The 7,447-nt window shown below is 34.4% G+C and overlaps 1 long non-coding RNA gene across 1 annotated transcript; it reads left to right on the top strand.

The window, feature by feature from the left end:
* The first annotated feature begins 4,151 nt into the window (after positions 1-4,151).
* On the top strand, positions 4,152-5,258 carry LOC311258550. The gene is made up of 2 exons (XR_014622752.1): positions 4,152-4,217; positions 4,282-5,258. It is a non-coding gene; the product is annotated as an uncharacterized lncRNA (long non-coding RNA).
* The last annotated feature ends 2,189 nt before the right edge of the window (positions 5,259-7,447 follow it).

Raw genomic sequence — 7,447 nt, 5'->3', positions numbered from 1 at the left:
ATGCACGTCCTCTGGATAAGCAGACCTCTGCAGACTGCACACAGAAACAGCAGGAACAACATTTCTCAGCTCGGCTCCAGAGTTTCACAGACATGCTGTGTTTTAATTTCACCATTTATTATATTAATTAAAAAAGAGCAAATTACACTTTCAACAAATTACTTATTTGTAGCAACTATCAGGACAGAAGTTTTACTTTATGCTCGCAACATTACTGCATCATTCTCAGATTATTATTCTAATATGGCCCTAAAACATCTGTTGTTGTTTCAAACAGCCTAAATGTAAATTATCAGGCTGCAGAGTTACAAGATGACGGTCGAGTCGACACATTCAAAAGGTTCATGTACAGTTGGCTACACGCAGTCTGGACAATATAACCCACATGTGCAATGAGTTGCAAAGAGGTTATTTTTGGTAATCTTCAAACGTAATGAGTTACTGTAACGTTACCCAGCACTGGCTGGCTTTAGGAAAACATCATGGTTTGGCTTAGAGTACCTGTTTTGGTCGTCACGTTCACAGAAGGAGACGGTCCGACTTCCTGTGAAAAATAACCGGTTTTGGTCGCCACAAAAACTTTTTTTTTTTTCAGAATTTTTTTTTCCATTAAAAATGTTATTCTTTGATTTCTGGAGAAAATAAAAATCTGGAGATTTTTTTTTCTGGAGACTTTTTTTGGGAATAATAATTTTTTTTCGGGATAATTGTGTGGAAAACGATGCCTGGAGATTTATTTTTTTACCATGTCTGAGAGGAAAAACAAGAATTCAGGAGGAAAAAAACATTCCGGAGATTTTTTTTCTTCATTTCTGGATAATTTGTTTGTTTTTTTTTAGAGAAATTTTTTTTCTGGAGAAACTTTTGTTATGTACGACGGAGTATTAGGGCCACATTGAGGGGAAAAAAAAATCACAAACTTCGAGAATAAAGTCGTAATTTATGAGAATAATGTCGTAATTTACGAGAATAATGTCGTAATTTACGAGAATAAAGTCATAATATTACGAGAATAAAGTCATAATATTACGAGAATAAAGCCGTAATTTATGAGAATAAAGTCGTAATTTATGAGAATAAAGTCATAATATTACGAGAATAAAGTCATAATATTACGAGAATAAAGTCGTAATTTATGAGAATAAAGTCGTAATTTATGAGAATAAAGTCATAATATTCTAACCTGTTGTTTTAGAGGAAGACAGTTGGTAGAATGAGGGCCGTGGAGGATTTTGTGGAGTTGTACTTTAGGATAGGTTTCACAAACAAGGAGATACTTAATCTTTTGGCACATCAGCATCATATCATCATAAGTATTAGGACTTTAAAAAGACTATGCAAGAAAATGCATCTTTTCCAGAGACATATCTTTTAATAACTTCACAAGTAAGTAAACAGTCAGAATAAAATCTCTTCATACAAAGATCTGCAAGTGACCTCAAGAAAGCCAATGTCTTTGGCTTACTTTTGTAATCCATGACAACTTGATCACAAATGATCAACACATATGTTCTGTAAACAATAATAACCTTGCTTTGATCACAACACATCAATACATTTTTCTGTAAACAATAAGCAACCTGTCAAGATCAACATACTTCTGTAAACAATCTGATCACCTGTTTGTCACAACCATTCAATCGACCTACTTCCGTTTTAAGTACTTCGACTTTTTTCTCATATATTATGACTTTATTCTCGTAAATTACGACTTTATTCTCATAAATTACGACTTTATTCTCATAAATTACGACTTTATTCTCGTAATATTACGACTTTATTCTCATAAGTTACGACTTTATTCTCATAAATTACGACTTTATGCTCGTAAATTACGACTTTATTCTCATAAATTACAACTTTATTCTCATAAATTACGACTTTATTCTCGTAATATTACGACTTTATTCTCATAAATTACGACTTTATTCTCATAAATTACGACTTTATTCTCGTAATATTATGACTTTATTCTCATAAATTACGACTTTATTCTCGTAATATTACGACTTTATTCTCATAAATTACGACTTTATTCTCGTAATATTACGACTTTATTCTCATAAATTATGACTTTATTCTCGTAAATTACGACTTTATTCTCATAAAATACGACTTTATTCTCGTAATATTACGACTTTATTCTAATAAATTATGACTTTATTCTCGTAAATTACGACTTTATTCTCATAAATTACGACTTTATTCTCGTAATATTATGACTTTATTCTCATATATTATGACTTTATTCTCGTAAATTACGACTTTATTCTCATAAAATACAACTTTATTCTCGTAATATTACGACTTTATTCTAATAAATTATGACTTTATTCTCGTAAATTATTACTTTATTCTCATAAATTACGTCTTTATTCTCATAAATTACTACTTTATTCTCATAAATTACGTCTTTATTCTCATAAATTACGACTTTATTCTCGAAGTTTGTGATTTTTTTTCCCCCTCAATGTGGCCCTAATACTCCGTCGTAGTTATGTATGAAACAGAGTGAAAATAAATGCCTTGAGGGTTTTTTTTGTCCCCAACTCCCCACATTCACTTTTGACGCAACAAAAATGGATGGAAATGTCCCCTGGTGTCCTCCAGCGACTCGCGACGAGACCATCAGAGTTTGTTTTTTTCTGTTTTCATAGAAAGTTAACTGATTGTTTTTGTTGTGACGCTTCAGAATTCTGAAAGAAACACTTTTTGTAAATATTTTCTAGGCGACATGAAATCTATACTTAATGTCTTTAATCCATCATAAATCTTGAAGACAATCATACACATCATATTTTTCTTCATTTTCAAACCTCATTAGTAAAATCAAATGAGAAAATGTGCAATTCCTCCTTATTTTAAAAGTTAATAAGAGATGTTGAGAGGCGAATACATGCCAACGGCACAAAACTGTATTTTCTTTTTGCCCCAGGACTGTACTGGGCTCCAGTTACCTCTGGGAGAAGTTTGCTAATGCTTTATTAATTTCTCTCACAAAAGTAGGTTTATTCTGTCCGGTATTTCTGGGCTCTACAACTATATCCGAAAAAACATCTTCTATTATATAAGACGTTACTGGAAAACACTGATGAAGTGATGCAGATACAACATGTTACTCATTTTCTGTGTAGCTCGAGCACAGATTGTTACGCTGCTGAGAAGCTGACACAATCTGAATAAAAAGTCATAACTTTAAGAATCTCTATTATTTTTAGCAGACTTTAAAATTACCTCCGATCTTTCCGTCTGTTTTCTGTTGTTTTGTGTCAGAATCGTCGTTCTGTTTTGTAAATTGTTATTTTTTTCATCACATCACGTCAGAGAGATAAATACGATGTGTCGGTGGACCGGCTGCCTGAGAAAATGTTATTTTGCTTCAGGCACAGAGAACTCGGCTCCCAGAACACCTCCATCCTATATATTTTAATCATTCTTGTATCTAAAATTAGCCACGGGCTCACTGGTGAATCATTTCTTCCTTTACATGCTGAGAGGGGGCAGCGTGTTTCCAAGAGCCAAGGACACCGAGGAGAACGTTTCTCAGTTCTGTCCCATCCTTAAAAACATAAAAACCTCCAGCTTTGCCCCTTAAGAGGAGACGACGGGGGCTCATATTCCCAGCGGACGCCGGTCTGCACACTCATTAGAACGAGCTCAGCATGAAGCAGAGCTCTGATGCCTCTTTTGAAAATGCTCATTAGAAAGTGAGTGTGGTGGGTTTTGGAGGTCCCCACCAGTCCTCAGAGCCATTACCCCGTCCCCAGCCTGCCCATTTAGGCCCGTACAGGCTCTCTCCACTGTTATGTCTTCATCACACATACTTGTACATCTGGAGGAATGTCAGCTGAGGACTCCATCAAGTCTAGCTCACTGGGGGCTCAGATTTCTGCTCCAGACCTCTGAAACTTCTGCCCTGTTTTCAAATTTATACAATGGCTGGAAAAGGTCCGCAGCCTTTTACTGCATGTTGTTATTTTTTTTCACACTCTGAAATGTGCTGGCATTCAATATGATATAAAGTTTGGTCTGCTTGTCTGCGCTCGCTTGTCTTGAGTCACACAGGTGAATTTCAATCTGACCTTATTTGTTTGTTTGTTTGTTTGTTTGTTTGTTTGTGTTCGTCAGGGCTGAAGATCGTAGAACCGCAGAAGAACCGCAGCATGAGTCTGAGACGGGACAAACAGACACCAACACACACCTTCTGAAATAACAAGGTGAGAGCATCACAATAAAAAACCATTTGAAGAACAGGCATGTGAAAAACACAGTGTTTCCCAGCAGAGTGATGAGATGCAGCTCCACACTGCTGCCACTGCTTCACTCCACAGACAGCGCCGGTGGATTACTGCTGTCTTTCCTGCACAGTCCGCTGCTGAAACCCAGCAGAACGCTGGGATTACAAAGAGAATCAGCATTGGTCAGGATGACTGTCAGAGTCCCTGTCATCCAATCACAGTTGTTTTCCCTCCGGTGTTTATGAGTTGAGAAGTGGTGGGAAAAAAAACCTTTACCAGGATCATTTAAATTCTTACTTTTTTTTCACCTGTGAAAACACGTGAAAAACAAACATATTTGAGAGATTTTTCATGTGTGAAACCAAGTGATTTTTTTTTTTAAGGTGAATCTTTTTTTTCCTTTTTTTCTGAAAAAAATTCTGGATTCATTCTTTTTTCTGGATAATTTTTTTTCTGGAGAATTTTTTTCTTTGATTTGATGTATGAAACGCCTGGACATTTTTATTTTATTTTTTATTTTTTTAAAAAAAGAAGAATTCAGGAGGAAAAACACGTTCTTCGGGGGTAACCTGGTGAGAGAAACATTTCAGGAGAAAAAAAAGCTTTTTTCATGTGAAACAGTGTGAATTATTTTTTTTTGCTTTATTCTCATTCATGAAAAAATGAAAAATATTTCTTTAATGTATGAAACCAAGTAAAAACAATTTCCCACCTTGTCTCCTTTGTTACTTTTTTCCCCCACATGTTTTCAGTGCTGGGGTTTCTGTTTTGTTAATTTGTTTGTAGTTTTGGAGATCACCAGCAGTCTAGTTTTTGTTGTTTCTTTACTTAATCTAGGATTAGGTTAATCTGTTTTCTTGTTTAGTTTAGAGGGGATAGCTGGGTGCGATGGCCCGCTACGTGGCTGGCCCAGCGATTCCCCCCTTTTATTTATTTCAGCTGGGTTCTCCAACCTTTTCCTTTTGGTATGTAGTTTTATTTTTTTCTTGATTTATTATTAAAATTTGGTTTATTCCTTGATTTGTTTGTCTGAGTGTCCTTTTGAATATGTTGCATCCTCTTTACAAGCTTTTCTGTTAGAGGGTCCGTAACAATGTGTGAATTATTTTTTTCTCAAGGGCAGTTTTTTGCTTTATTTTCATGCATGAAATGATGAAATATATTTCTTTAATGTGTGAAACCAAGTTTTTTCTTCAGGTGGATTTCTTTGCTTTTTCCATGAATGCCTGGAGATGTTTTTGTTTTTTTAAACCATGTTTTAGTGGGAAAAAAAATTCAGGAGGAAAAGCACTTTTTTAATGGGTGAAACCTGGTGAAAGAAACATTTCAGGAAAAAAAAAACTTTTTTCAAGAAAAAAATTCTGGAGATTCTGTTTCTTTTGGAGAATTTTTGTTTTCTTTAATTAAATGTATGAAACAAAGTGGAAAAAATTGCTGGAGTTTTGTTTTTTTTAACCATGTTTGCGTGGATAAAAAGAATTCAGGAGGAAAAAAAACTTTTTTCATGTGCGACAGAGTGAATTCTTTTTTTCTCAAAGGCAGTTTTTGTTTTTTGCTTTATTTTCATGCATGAAATGATGAAAAATATTCCTTTAATGTGTGAAACCAAGTTTTTTTGTTCAAGTAAATTTCTTGACTTTTCATGAATGAAATGGAGCAAAAACAATTTCTGCAGGAAAGAAAATTCTGGAGATGTTTTTCTGGGAAAAAATTTTTGGGGAAGAATTTTCTTTCTAGAAAAAAAAATTTCTGGAGAATTTTTTTTTTTTGTATGAAACAGAGTGGAAAGAATGCCTGGAAATATACATATATATATATATATATATATATATATATATATACTACCATGTTTGAGTGGAAAAAAAATTATTCAGGAGGAAAATAACTTTTCTTTAGGGGGGAAACCTGGTGAACGAAATATTTCAGGAGGAAAAAAAAACTTTTTTCTGATAGATATTTTCTGGAGAAATTTTTTTGGGGAGGAATTTTCTTTCTGAAAAAAAAAATTTCTGAAGAAATTTTTTTTTCTGGAGACTCTTTTCTTTTATGTAATGTATTAAACAGAGTGGAAAAAAATGCCTGGAGATTTTTCTTTTTGGTTTTTACTACGTTTGTGTGGATAAAAAGAATTCAGGAGGAAAATAACTTTTTTCTTTAGGGGTGAGACCTGGTGAACGAAACATGTCAGGAGGGAACAAAACTTTTCATGTGCGACAGAGTGAATTTTTTTTTTCCTCGAGATTTTTTTTTTTTTTTAATTAAATATTTGAAACAGAGTGAATTTGAATTTCAGGGGGAAACATTTTTTTTTAAAAATAGCATAGAGTGAAACATTTTTCATGTGAAACCAAGTAAAAAAACAAATCTCAGGATATTTTTTTCTCTTTTTCATGTATAAACCAAAGTGAACAATTTCTTTCCAGGAGAATGTTTTTTTCTTTATTTCATGTGTGAAACTGCAAAATAAATTTCTGGAGAAAATTTGTGAAACAAGTGGTTTTCTTTGATTTCTATGAAACAGTGAGAAAAGTTTGGGCAGAGAATTTTTTCACATTGCAACAGTGACAAAATGTTTATCTGCATTACAACATTTCTGGAGTAACAGCAGGATGACGGACCGGACCACACATCCTCGCACCTGAACGACGAGATGCCAGCGACTCCCAAAACGTCGTCATACACTTGCAATCTGGTCACGTTTAGGAAGGCACTGTGGTTTGGGTTAAAATAACGTTATTTACAGAACTTCATGACACGGGTCATGAACAGCTGTCTTCTGGGTGAAACTCCTGAGTTTGTTTGACTGAACCGTCCCCGACGTCTTTCCTTCACGGACTTTTTCACTCTTCACACTACGTGACTGACTTCCTCCTTTACTGCCATAGTAATTACTACGACCACTAGAGGTCGCCACTTAACAAGAAACATAGTTACTTCGCCGGTGTTTTTTTTTCCTGACAAGGACGGGCTGGTTTGAGACGATGTTTCAACATTTATAATGAGACGTTTTCTTAAATATATTCTCTACTTTTGAGATACTTTTACTTGACTTTTTGATCTTGTGCTCCTTCACACATCTACTCCACTATATTTACTAGTTTGACGCCTTATTACAAACTAATCTATCAAAAAGTACGTAGAGTGCAAATTTCCTGCACCTTCACAACTTCCATAATAATAATAACCCAGTTACACAAAATGGATATTAC

This window comes from Pagrus pagrus (genome assembly GCF_965226575.1).
Source record: "Pagrus pagrus genome assembly, chromosome: 6".
Taxonomy (NCBI): Eukaryota; Metazoa; Chordata; class Actinopteri; order Spariformes; family Sparidae; genus Pagrus; species Pagrus pagrus.
This window is presented reverse-complemented; position numbering and strand designations above follow the sequence as displayed.